This window comes from Chiloscyllium plagiosum, unplaced genomic scaffold, assembly GCF_037043375.1.
Source record: "Chiloscyllium plagiosum isolate Xiang-an unplaced genomic scaffold, Cpla_swu_hap1 HiC_scaffold_50, whole genome shotgun sequence".
NCBI lineage: Eukaryota > Metazoa > Chordata > Chondrichthyes > Orectolobiformes > Hemiscylliidae > Chiloscyllium > Chiloscyllium plagiosum.
In genome coordinates, this window is record NW_028270188.1 from 14,239,057 (window position 1) to 14,253,430 (window position 14,374).

At 44.4% G+C, this 14,374-nt stretch overlaps 1 pseudogene; it reads left to right on the forward strand.

Moving 5' to 3' along the window:
* Nucleotides 1-14,374, forward strand: part of LOC148135246 (putative G protein-coupled receptor 139) — a 32,176-nt pseudogene that overhangs the window by 14,204 nt on the left and 3,598 nt on the right.

The following is a 14,374-nucleotide window of genomic DNA, read 5'->3' on the forward strand; positions in this document are numbered from 1 at the left end:
ATCTACCAGCCTTACCTTCTCCTGGTTGCTTCATAGTGACCATCTAACTAAATATCAATTGTTGAAAAAACACATCTGATCCACTATTACTCTTTAAGAATGAGGCAATAGGCTGTCCCCACCTTGCCTGACCTATATGTGCCTCTAGACAGTAAAGCAATTGCTTCTTAACTGCTTCCTGAAATTGTCTAACAAGTTTTTCAGTTAAACGACAAATAGGAATGTGCAATACATAATGGCTGAGCTGGATGTGCAACAACACATAAATTAACTCTTTAAAACTACCATGTATTATGTCAGACAGCGAGCAGCTACCGTGAGCTTTTCAAAATGTGAATTCCTTGCCATTTATCAAACCCAAGGAGCAGTAACTACAAGTTGAGAAATACATAGCCGCATCCAGGCGATTTCAACAGAGTCGGACCTGCTTTTGTAATGATTATACATCATTATTCCTACATCACTGTTAACTTCTATTGAAGATTTGTGTTAAATTTGTAAACACTTTTTAAAGCAACAGGAGAAGGGCCAAACATCTCAAACATTTATGTAAAGTCATACACAGTCATGGGTCAGGATGAATAGTGATAATAATAGAGGTCAAAGACGACTCCATTTTTGGAAGCCTATCTTGTTCACTGACGGTATTTCTATCAGAAAAGGCAGTATGTTCTTCTCACTTGGTCCTTCATGTGACTCCAGATCCTGTGCAATTGTGGAAGGGGAATAAATAACGGCCTTGGCAGAATGAACACGTTCAATGTATGGGAAGATTTAAATTTCAATCAGTGAGTGAAATGTTCTTGTTTAAACAGGGCATACACCACACTAGCGGAAAGAATGACAGTTCTGAGGTATTTTTTGACACTTGGAATAAACTGTCTCGATGCAACGTCGAGTGAAATAATATATGATCTCAGGTTAGGGTTAATGGGGTTTGAGTGAACAGCGTTGTTTCTTTAAGATTCCAGATTCTGCTTTTGTTAGTTCGTTATGATGTATGGGCAGAAATGCTCCTTCAGAGTTGAGATTAATCTTGTTCTTAGAATTGATTTGTTCATGGCATAAATTTGACAACAAAAAGCAGCAAAGCTGAGCTGAAAACTCGATCTCCCCAAAGACCTTCCACATGGTATAAGGCAACGTGTCTGTGAATGTAACAGCTCAGATTTTCAATCAAGGAGCTTTGGGCTGCATGCAGGGACAAGGCACCTCTCACCGAAAAATGCATGTGAAAAAGATGTCCGACACAATAATTCGTTTTATTTGCGATTCTGATATGGCATTATGACAATTGAATCTGTTTTAATCTGAAAATACTATGCTCTCTCGTTTTCGCATTTGAACAGAAATGTCTCCAGCTCACTGACTGGTCAGCCTCATCCAGACACCGGAACAGTGATAGAACATCACTGAGCAGCATTCTCCGTGCAATTATCCACTGACAGAAACTCCCAAATTCACTGCTGGTGCAGTACTTTCTGATCTCAGAGTTCCATCATCTGTTCCGGTTTCATAAAGTTTGAATATAAAAGGAGAGATCAGGTGTGTTACTTCAGAAGAAGGGTCACTGATCGAGAAATAATAACTCTGTTTTCTCTCCCACGGATGCTATCAGACCTGCTTAGGCACTTCTCTATCGGTTATAATGAGGCCTGTTTTCACTGGAATTTCCAAAGTTAAAAATAATCTGAATGAAGCCCGACAAAATATTAACAAGATAAAAGCGGGTGATAAAAGTAAACTGATGCCATTGGGTGGGGCTTCTGCAATGAATGTGAAAATGATGTTCAGTCCGTTCAGGAGAGATGTTATGAAACAATTTGAAACGATAAGTATGGAGAGGTGTAGAACTGTCTTCCACACCTCAATTGCTGACTTTAAATCTGAGATAAGCAAATGAATTGTCGGACATGCTCCCTGTTTTGATTTGTACCTACCCTTCTGGAAATCCTTTGGTCCTTACCATCTCTTGTCAGTGACTTCAAATCTTGGTTAAGTTAAACATCACCAAAACGCCAAGTTCTAGTCCAACAGTTGTATTTGGAAGCATTAGCTTTCGGAGCGTTGCTACTTCATGGGTGATTGCGCAGCATATGATTATAAGACAAAGAATTTATACCAAAGAATTGCAGTTTTATACAGGGATATATTGAACAAACCTGGATTGTTTCGTCTTTCATCTTTTCGAATGTCGCCTTTGGTTCATTTATATGCGAATCCTAAAGATCTTTGAAGTCACCTTCTCGAGATAACTTAACGTTTTGTAACAAAATGTGACGTTTTAGCTCAGACACTGTATGATGGGTGTGAGGTCAGAATCTGTCTGTATCCCAATCTTGAATCAGACTGATTCTACTTACAAATTGTAATTTACAACATGTGACATGTGTTTACACTAACATTGACTTTCTGCAGATTGTCCATTTTTAAAAGCAAATTAGAATGTGTCTACAAATTTAATTTTGCAAATACAAACTCACCCCATGGATTTTGACACGTATCTGTGTGTTAACGAGAGAGAGAGTGCATGTGGGTGTGTTGCTGTGAGTGCAAAACAGAGTGTGTGTTTTCATCTGTAAAAGCTTGGCAAAGTGTGTCTGTGGGTGTAATGGACTATACCCCTGTGAGAGTTTGTGTGCGTGTGCCTGCATGTGGTGTGTGTATGTGTAAGAGAGAGAGAGAGAGTGTATATAAACGGCTGCGTGAGTGTGCATTTGCAAATGTGTGAATGGGCTTACAGGCGCCGCCGTGACTGCCCCTAATTACATCACTCACGGCAACACCACTGAAAATTTGCCAATATCCTGTGTTACGCCTCTTCTGCCACCGCGGATCCTACAGGAACCACTTCCGACCCCCGACGCTGGGGTGAGCGTCAATTGTGTAGGTGAAATCACCTAGATCTCACTTCCACACCAACTCCAGTTAAAGTCTCAACCGCGTCCCCCAGGTCCAGCTTTACAGCAATTCCTAGCTCCCAGCCCTGCTGTGTTTTTACCATCCTCATTAACCCCTCAGCAAATGTCTCACCTTCAAACCCTATGGACACGGATAAATGAATTAAACACATTCCATGGCATTGAATACTTCTGATGCCTTTGCTTCTGCTCTTTTTATTCCAACAGGACTCTGGTCCACCTTCCGAGGATCCCTTCTCTCGCCTCCAACATCTCCCAACCACTTGGAACCTCGTGCTAGCCTGTTACCAGTCCTTGATCTCTTTATTTCCAATGGACGACGGGAAATCGACCACCTCATCTGTCGACACCCCTCACACAATCCAATCTGTCACCTTTGCAAAGCTTAGCCGTCCACATGCTCCGCTCGAAACCCAAACTCACAGTGAAAACAGCAGGCAAAGGGTTGGGTGAGGGGAAGACTGGGGTTTGAAATGGTAGTTTGGCGCAACGAAATTTGCACTGCTGGAAGCCAGGTGTCAACTCACAGGCATCTCATCCTTTGCCTCATTGACCATGGCGTCCCATCCCATCACCAAACTCTCAGAGCATAAACCCACCTCATCAGCCAATGGGAACTCCTACCCACTGCCTCCTCAAAATTGACAAACTCCCTTGCCCTGTTTGACCGATTGTCTCAGAATGATCCTGGCCCACTGAAATCATCTCCACATACCTTGATAATTTCCTTTCCCCACGGTCCAGGATCTCCTCACCTATAGTCAAGACACCCCAACGCCCTCCACCTCCTCCTTGACATTCATTTCGCCGGTTTCCAACAAGTCATCTTCACCATGGACATCCTGTCTCTGTACACATCTGTCCTTCCCGATGGAGGCTTCCATGACTTCCATCTCTTCCTCTCCAGTCGTCCCCACCAATACGCTTCCATTTGCTTGGCAGAACTGGTCCCCAACCTCAATAGAACATAGAACACTGCAGCGCAGTACAGGCCCTTCGGCCCTCGATGTCGCGCCGACCATCTTACCAATCTGAAGCCCATCTAACCTACACTATACCATGTACGTCCATATGTTTGTCCAATGACGACTTAAATGCACTTTCCGTTGGTGAATCTATTACCGTTGCAGGCAAAGGATTCCATACCCTTACTACTCTCTGAGTAAAGAAACTACCTCTGACATTTTTCCTATATATATCATCTCTCAAACAAACTATGTCCCCCTCGTGCTCGCCATCACCAAAGTTGGAAAAAGGTTCTCCCTGTCCACCCTATCTGACCCCTGATTATCTTATGTGTCACTACTAAGTCACCTCTCAACCTTCTTCTCTCCAACGAAAACAGCCTCAAGTCCCTAAGCCTTTCCTGGTAAGACCTCCCCTCCATACGAGGCAACGTCCTCTTCACTTGTCCTACTTTCCACCTTCGTCCTCCCCATCCGCTCCACCCTTCTCTTTGAGGTATCATCTTGACCCCAACCTCATTTACCTATTGCATTTTCAGCTACCTTCTCCTTAGTCCCACCCCATCCCAGTTATCTCTCAGGTCTTCTTTTCCAGCCCCTCATTCCTCATCAAGGGCTTGTGCCCAACACATCGATTGTCCTGTTCCCTGGATGCTGTCTGACTGGCTCTGCTACTCCATCGCCACAGTCTTCGACTCTGATTTCCAGAAACTGCAATGCTCCCTTTCTCCCATGTTAGAATGATCTGAGAATGCTGGGCGAAACCCCGGCTGTGGGAAACCGTCACGTCAGGCTGAGACAGCCAATACAAGATGGGACTATCCGAGATTATAACTGTTCGTCGTCACTGAAGAAGGCTTCCAAAGAGGGCCACCCAATAGGGTCAAAGCTGCCATGATGGGAACTCGCCAATCTGGACTGCTGGAAGTCACCCTGTGGTTGAATCAAAAGAGCTCACATTACTGGAATCGGCTGTTGAGATCTGAGGGAAGCATTTCCAAATATCCAGGACCACGTGCTCAAAGGGAAAATAACTGGGATAAATACAAGGCATTTTGTCTGCATTCAAGAGTGGCACAGGTTTCTTTCCTTGACATTTGATTACAGACTTCGTCGCTTTTCCTACAACTATTTCAGTGTTGTGCAGCCAATTCCCAAACACATGTTCATGATTTAGCCTGTGAAAAGCTGCAACTTATGTATTAGCTTGCAGACCTCATGTTGCCACCCAGCGTCTTCAATTCAGAACCCATTTAGTTTGTTTTAACATCTCGACTGAAGTTTTTAATGCACCTCCGTCCGCTCTTGCATATGATAACTTCAAGCTTCATCCCAGAATTCCATGATACAATTCACGCCAAGTATCAAAGCTGACAGTATTGCATTGTTTTAAAAAAACATTGATGTTAAATAGTTCACACACAGTTAGAAATATCTCCGTGATATGAACCGTCCATATGATTGGAGCCCCAGTCAACCGCGATAATTTTTCCACCCACACAGTCATCTCTGATAGATACAGCACTCCCGAACTCGATAACGTCCTCCAGCCTTAAAATGCTTCGCGGTTTTTACAATCTTTTCTAGTTGCAACAGCCTTTCGTGAACCTTGTCACATGTGGCATACTTTTCGCACTCTATTCCGGACTCAGGCAGTAGCAGACTCGAATTTTGGCCTGAACACTACCCAGGGCAACGGTGGCAATGGCGAGTCCAGCGAGGTCTCATACCAGCGAGGGCGTTGGTGGGGCAGGACGGAATCGAACTGTGGCAATTTCCATCCCAGCTGCAGTGGTACGGTGAAGGGACTGCTATCTCTCCACTAGGATCATGGCTCATAGCGGAGAACTTCAAGAAGTGGACAGTAAAGTTGAACAATTTTATTTTTATTCATCTGCCTTTATATCGCACGTCAAAACTTTTTTTTTTGCGTTTTAAGATGGCACCAGAAGATGGCCACACTCATGAATACATTGCACTGTATTCTTTATCAAATTAGCCATGACATCATATGACTAAAATCAAACCTCTTTAAAAGTATATGACACAATTCAATCTTACATAAATCTCTCGCCTGCCTTGGACTCCACAATCCTCCATATGATATTGCCCAACCTCACAGAGTTTCCTTTTTTCTTATTAGCAGTGGTATTTTACAACTTTTCTGTACTCCGGAAGCTTACATTCTTGCATCAATTTGATTCAGTTACCATTACGTAATCAGTTCATATAAACTGATTAAGATGATGTCATAGTATTACTCATAGTGGCCAGTAAACTTTGAAAAATACGTGACTCAATTTCTTTGAAGAAAGGAATGTTTCATGAATTGCAAGCAAGTTTAGAAGAAAATTTTGTGTTAAGCGATAAAATTGTTGGTGGTAAATCTTTGAACTCTAGCAATATGTGACACCACTTCCTTTGAAAAAAGGAATATGCCATGGGATTTCAAGCAGGTTTAGAAAAGAACCCCGCGTTTATCGATACATTTGGTATGTGGGGAGAGTTCAGTTCACGGTCTACATTTTCAAGGTTGAATAAGACACAGATGGTTTACTCCCAGTTTGGTAGCCCTCATGAAGAAAATGTAATAGCAGCTGGGACTTGGAAATGTATATGAAATAAAGAATAATTGACTAAATAAAATATGTATAGACGAGGCAACCTGCAAATAAAGTTTTTATATATGTCGTTATTTACTGTATTGGACCTTAATACTTTTTATACGGATCATTATGTCCTGCCTTTGTTTAGCATTTGAGGCATACAGGTGAATGAACTGTTAAAAGCATTCATCCCAGCAGAAGGAAATGGTCAAAAATGAGTAAATGCTCGATTCAATGCAGCATTGCCAATTGACTGAGGACTGAGACACGATCTCAAGAACGTCAATATTCAGGTTCTATCAGCGTATGTCTCCACTTTCGACTCAAATATAGATTGAAAATGCGTCTGTAGCACAACTAGAAATAAATCTCACGTAGTCAAGGTCAGTCCTCATGTGATGCCTCAATTCACCAGGCTGTAAGTTTGTGGCTTCGAAAGAATTAATAAAGAACTGCTTTCACTGACTAAGATACCTATCTGACAGTTTGAAGTTACGCTGCTTGCAAACTGCAGTGGAATATCCTCGAGGTTTTGGAAATGGAGACGAACCAACTTAGTTTATGCCTGCGTCCTAAGCTGAACCAGAAAGCAACAGCTGTGGTACACCTGTCAGGTCGCTGCCTCAATAGTGTTATAATATATTAAAGTTTCCTGAGTTGTTGCAAAAACGTCTCGTTTGCCTTACTGGTTAATGTCTCAAATGTCCAAACTAATTTTAGAATTTGAGGTTTTGCACTCCTAAAATTTTAACGACGAAAGATATACTTGTTTTCAGCTTCACTTCTTCCATCTTATCGTGATCACACAAGCCCGATAAAACTTCCTATCTCTATCCCTGTCCCCAGCACTTAACCCTTCGCGATTTCCACATTCATCCCCAGGCTCACAAACCTGCAGAAATGATCAGTATTTTGAGCACAGCTAATGTTTTCATTTCTTAGTGAATCTCAAATTCATTTCTAATCTCTTTATTCAGTTGATTTCAGCTGCTGTAATTAATCCTTCGAAATACACTTTGCCACATCACTTTTGTGACTCTATATACGTAACTTCAAGACACTGCATCAATTTATGCAAATACTACATTTGGTTTAATAGCTACAATAATTCTTTGGTATATAACATCATCTCACATACATGGTAGATTTAAATATTCAAGTTCATCCCTTCGCTATTTTTGTAATTGAATCATTGGCTCCTCCCATGAATTCCTTTCCGACTGCACTGCATTGAGCAGAATAACATGACTATTTGTTCAGTGACTAATTAATGTCCGTCCCCATGGATTGTAATTGTATCAACTGAGCGGGGATTGCGTGATTGTTATCTACGTAACTGAATCCTTGCCATAAATTTTACCAACAGTATCAGAGGAACCAAGATCTTGGACACCAACAGAGATAAGTGGATACAGACACAGACTGAGACCGACAGAATAGGAGCTAAGAGTCAATACATCGACATCTTATGCAAATCCTCTTGAATCCAAAACCTGCCATTGAAATTTAACAACAAATGGATCAGAATATGACAGTAACAGATTGGTATGGTACAACAATGCACCAGGCTTTGCGAATACCAGCGTGGAACTTTCCATCAAGTGCTGAGAAACTTGGATCAAAAAATTGGAATCCTTTCCCAATTAAGAGAGGTTTATCCTGGACTGTTTACTTTCTTTCTGTATTTTACAATCGGATGTCAGTAGCTTGGCGGATCCAATATATACTTTATATTCTTCAATGCTTCTACTATCCTATGCTTGCAATTGTTGGTGTTCCACGTAAGTAATGATAATTGTTCTTTTTTTATATATTTATAAAACAAACGAACATATCTGGATTATTATTCTTGAATTTCAGTGCAGCACTATAGATACGATTAGTGCTCCTAAAGAGATTCTTTTTACAGTTGAAACTTTTGAATTCACTGCTAGTTGTATTCGTGCTCTCATTATCTAACTATCTTTTTATTTGCGTCTGGTAGTATTGGTAGTAAGTGCCAGCATTCAAGTCATATATTTTTAACCCTCAAAATTCCCCTTTGTTGATCTTCTTACTTCAGTGCTGGTAAGATCAAATCGTTCTCTTCAACATTGAACAGAACCTTAGTTCCGCTGCGCTGGGTGAATTTGAACAAGAATATCTTCCATCTTTAGAATATTTCTCGATTCAGACACTAGCTGCACTATCTCACCACCTGAATCAATGCTTCTTTGTGCGACCAGAGTTAAACTGGGACGACGTGTGCCTTTCTGAAATTTAAACTCCACAGTTCTCAGAAGGACTCGTTTACAATAAATACATATTGGGAAAATAGAAAACATCTTCCAAATCCCCACTGCTCGTACCATTTCACTCCAATTCTGTTCAACTGACATCCTGTACAAACGTACCTGCATTAGGTTCTCGTTTGGCCAAAAAACTATTTTCTGCTTTCATTATTTTGTGCAAACGCAGATGTGGCCACACCCAATTCAATGTTTCCATTCCCATACATTTTCAAAGAAGTTAGACTTTTGTACTCTGTTTATTTGTTAGCACTGTTAAACTTACAAAAAATGCTGCACATTTCGGAAGAAGTTGGAAAGTCAAATGGCATAACTGTAACACTTCTAATTGGATGAGAATCCTAGATAAAAAGGTCCTACGGGTAGATAAGTATTATTAACACATTTCCACCTCATTCTGCAACTTTACTTCTATTCTAACAATTCGCACACCAATCTGTATCGACGAAGTTGTGTGAGGACAAATGTGTACCATTCTAATGTAAATTATCTTCTTGAAGAAAATGGGAAGCAAATGTCTCTATGGGTGGTCATAAAATGCGAGACACTGTAATTTCAATCATCATTCAAAACAATGTTTTGAAGTATTGCTCCTCTGTATTTTGTGATCGTCAATTCTCTATGAGGCAAAAGCATCACAGTCATGTTAGCTTTCATTTGTCTTGAGTCTTTGATCCTCTAAGCACGGCTGAACATGTTATAAAATTATCAGGGATGCTTCAACGAGAAGCTCCGATACTTCGGATTTGGAAGAGTTCATGCAGAAGCAATGGTGCAAAATCAATCTTCCCTTAACCAGAGTGTTTAATTTGCCAATCCACGGTTGTGTTTACCCATTAATGCCTTAAATATAAATGCATGATAGTAACAACAAACAAACTCATCCTCCGTGGGAAATTTAAATTTTCCGAACATTGACTGGGATACATGTAGAGTCAGAGGACTATTTGGGGTAGAATTTGTAAATGCGCCCAGGAGAGTTTTCTAGAGTAGCATGTCAATGGTCTGACGAGGGAAGCGTCCACATTGGATGTGGTACTGGGGAACAAGCCAGAACATGTAGTAAAAGTTGCGGTGGGGGATTTCTTTTGGAAAAGTGACCACAATTCTTAAAGTTTTTAAATACTCATTAATAAAGAAGACAGCGTACCTAAGGGAATAGTAGATGGAAATGTGTTGCTGGAAAAGCGCAGCAGGTGAGGCAGCATCTAGGGAACAGGAGAATCGACGTTTCGGGCATTAGCCCTTCTTCAGGAATGAGGAAAGTTGGTCCAGCAGGCTAAGATAAAAGATAGGGAGGAGGGACTTGGGGGAGGGGCGTCGGAAATGTGATAGGTGGAAAGAGGTCAAGGTGAGGGTGATAGGTCAGACTGGGGTGGGGGCGGAGAGGTCGGGAAGAAGATTGCAGGTTAGGAAGGCGGTGCTGAATTTGATGGATTTGACTGAGACAGGCTGGGGGGAGGGGAAATTAGGAAACTGGTGAAATCCGAGTTCATCCCTTGTGGTTGGAGGGTTCCTAGCCGGAAGATGAGGCGTTCTTCCTCCAACCGTCGTTTCGCTGTGGTCTGACGATGGAGGAGTCCAAAGACCTGCATATCCTTGGTGGAGTGGGAGGGGGAATTGAAATGTTGAACTACAGGGTGGTTGGGTTGGTTGGTCCGGGTGTCCCAGAGGTGTTCTCTGAAACGCTCAGCAAGTAGGCGGCCTGTCTCCCCAATATAGAGGAGGCCACATCGGGTGCAAAGGATACAATAGATGATATGTGTGGAGGTACAGGTGAATCTGTGGCGGATATGGACGTTTCCTTTGGGGCCTTGGAGGGAGGTGAGGGGGGAGGTGTGGGCGCAAGTCTTGCACCTCCTGCGGTTGCAGGGGAAGGTGCCTGGAGTGGAGGTTGGGTTGGTGGGGGGTGTGGATCTGACGAGGGAGTCACGGAGGGAGTGGTCTTTACGGAATGCTGATAGGGGAGGGGAGGGAAATATATCCTTCGTGGTGGGGTCCGTTTGGAGGTGGCGGAAATGGCGGCGGATGATGCGCTGTACATGGAGGTTAGTGGGGTGGTAGGTGAGGACCAGTGGGGTTCTGTCCTGGTGGCGGTTGGAGTGGCGGGGTTCAAGGGCGGAGGATCGGGAAGTGGAAGAGATGCGGTGGAGGGCATCGTCGACCACGTCGGGGGGGGGGGGTAATTGCGGTCCTTGAAGAAGGAGGCCATCTGGGATGGGATGGTGTTTTTCCAGGGGGCAGGATGGGAGGAGGTGTAGTCCAGGAGGGAGGAATCTGAGACTGTCCAGGTATATCTGCAGTTGGCTATGCAGAGGTCGAGGGCAGGTAGGAGGCCAGCACGGGGTGTCCAGGTGGATGGGGTGTGTTGGAGGCGGGAGAAGCGGTCGTCAGAGGGTGGGCAGGAGTCTTGGTTAAAGAAGTAGGCGCGGAGGCGAAGGCGGCGGAAGAATTGCTCGATATCACGCCGCGTGTTGAATTCATCAATCCGGGAGCATAGGGGCATGAAGGTGAGGCCTCTGCTGAGGACTGATCTTTCATCCTCAGAGAGGGGTAGGTCTAGAGGGATTTTGAAAACACGGCAGGGCTGGGAGCTAGGACCTGGTGTGGGGCTGGAGCTGAGTGTGGGGGCGGGGTTAAGTCTGGGGGCGGGGACGGAGATCGGCGTGGGGGCGGTGTCGGGCGTGGCGATGGCGATAGGCGAAGGGCCGGGGTTCATCCACTTCACTAACACCTTCCAACCCGACCTCAAATCCACCTGGACAGTCTCAGATTCCTCCCTCCCCTTCCTCGACCTTTCTATTTCTATCTCAGGCGACCGAATCAACACGGACATCTACGACAAACCAACTGACTCCCACAGCTACCTGGACTACACCTCCTCCCATCCTGCCCCCTGGAAAAACACCATCCCATTCTCCCAATTCCTTCGACTCCGCCGCATCTGCTCCCAGGAGGACCAGTTCCAAAAACGCACATCCCAGATGGCCTCCTTCTTCAAGGACCGCAATTTCCCCCCCGACGTGGTCGACGATGCCCTCCACCGCATCTCTTCCACTTCCCGATTCTCCGCCCTTGAACCACGCCCCTCCAACCGCCACCAGGACAGAACCCCACTGGTCCTCACCTACCACCCCACTAACCTCCATGTACAGCGCATCATCCGCCGCCATTTCCGCCACCTCCAAACGGACCCCACCACGAAGGATATATTTCCCTCCCCTCCCCTATCAGCATTCCGTAAAGACCACTCCCTCCGTGACTCCCTCGTCAGATCCACACCCCCCACCAACCCAACCTCCACTCCCGGCACCTTCCCCTGCAACCGCAGGAGGTGCAAGACTTGCGCCCACACCTCCCCCCTCACCTCCCTCCAAGGCCCCATAGGAAACGTCCATATCCGCCACAGATTCACCTGTACCTCCACACATATCATCTATTGCATCCTTTGCACCCGATGTGGCCTCCTCTATATTGGGGAGACAGGCCGCCTACTTGCGGAGCGTTTCAGAGAACACCTCTGGGACACCCAGACCAACCAACCCAACCACCCTGTAGCTCAACATTTCAATTCTCCCTCCCACTCCACCAAGGATATGCAGGTCTTTGGACTCCTCCATCGTCAGACCACAGCGAAACGACGGTTGGAGGAAGAACGCCTCATCTTCCGGCTAGGAACCCTCCAACCACAAGGGATGAACTCGGATTTCACCAGTTTCCTCATTTCCCCTCCTGCCAGCCTGTCTCAGTCAAATCCATCAAATTCAACCCCGCCTTCCTAACCTGCAATCTTCTTCCCGACCTCTCCGCCCCCACCCCAGTCTGACCTATCACCCTCACCTTGACCTCTTTCCACCTATCACATTTCCGACGCCCCTCCTCCCTATCTTTTATCTTAGTCTGCTGGACCAACTTTCCTCATTCCTGAAGAAGGGCTAATGCCCGAAACGTCGATTCTCCTGTTCCCTAGATGCTGCCTGACCTGCTGCGCTTTTCCAGCAACACATTTCCATCTCTGATCTCCAGCATCTGCAGACTTCACTTTCTCCTAAGGGAATAGTACTAAACTGGGCCATGGACAATTATATCAAAGTTAGGCAGGAGCTCGAAAATGTGGATTGGTCACAGCTATTTGAAGGGAAATCCACCTTTGATATGTCGGAAGCTTTCAAAGATAGGTTAAAGATAGTGGAGGAGAGTCAAGGCCCGTTGAAGGCAAAGTATAGGAAGGGCAACATTCGTGAACCGTGAATAATAGGAGAAATTGTACGGCCAGTCAAGAGGAAAAGAGAAGCGTATATAAGATCTAGGCAGTAATGAACAGAATTGGCCTTGGAGGAATTTCGGAAGAGTAGGACAAGTCTTAAAGGAGGAATAAAGTGGGCTAAAACGAGTACTTTTAGCGAGCAGAATTAAGGAGAATCCCAAAACATTTCATTCTTACATACGAAGCAAACGGGTAAAAAGAGAAAAGATTGGCCCAGTAAAGGATAATGAAGGAAAGCTGTGTGTCGAAACTGAGAGAATGGGTGAGATTCTGATTGATTACTTTGCATTAAAGTTCACTGAGGAGAGGAACATGATGAATCTTGAGATTAGAGAAAGATGTTTGATTATTCTGGATCACGATGTCACAAGTAGGGAAGGTGTGTTGGGTAGGATAGACGTTATTAAGGTGCACAAAACGCGAGGACCGGATGCGATCTCTCCCACGTTGCTGAGGGAGGCGAGAGAGAAAATAGCTGGGTCACTGACAGATATCTTTGTAGCATCCTTAATCACAGGAGAAGTGCAATAGGACTGGAGGTTGCTCATTTTGCCCCAACATACAAGAGGGATAGTAGGGATTTTCCGAGAAACTACAGAGCAGTAAGCCTGACTTCGGTGGTGGGACAGTTGCTGAAGAGGGTACTGCTGGACAGAATGTATATATATTTAGAAACGATTGTGCTTATCAGCGATCGGCAACATGTTTTTTGTGCGGGGGAGAACGTGCCTTACTAAGTTAATAGAGTTATTTGAGGAAGTGACCAAGTTGATAGATGAAGGAGGAACTGTTGATGTCATATACATGAACTTTAATAGGCGTTTGATAAGGTTCCCCATGGTAGACTAATGGAGAAAGTGAAGTCACATGGTGTGCAGGGTGTTCTACCTGGGCGGATAAAGAACTGGTTGAGCAACAGGAGACAGAGAGTAGTAGTTGAAGGGTGTTTCTCGAAATGGAGAAAGTTGACCAGTGGTATTCCACAGGGGTCAGTGTTGGAGCCATTGTTGCTTGTGATGTACGTAAATGATCTGGAAGAGTGCACCATTTGTATGATCAGCAAGTTTGTAGATGTCAGAAAAGTTTTCTGGAGTAGCAGAAAGCATCAGGGACTGTCAATGAATACAGGAGGATATAGATAGACTGGAGAGTTGGGCAGAAAAGTGGCAGATGGATTTCAATGCAGACAAATGTGAGGTGATACATTTAGGCAAAATTAATTCGAGACGAATTATACAATGAATTGAAAACTTTGGGAAACGTGGATGGGCAGAGAGATGTGAGAGTGCAGGTCCATCCAACCTGTAGGTTGCTGCACAGGTGAATA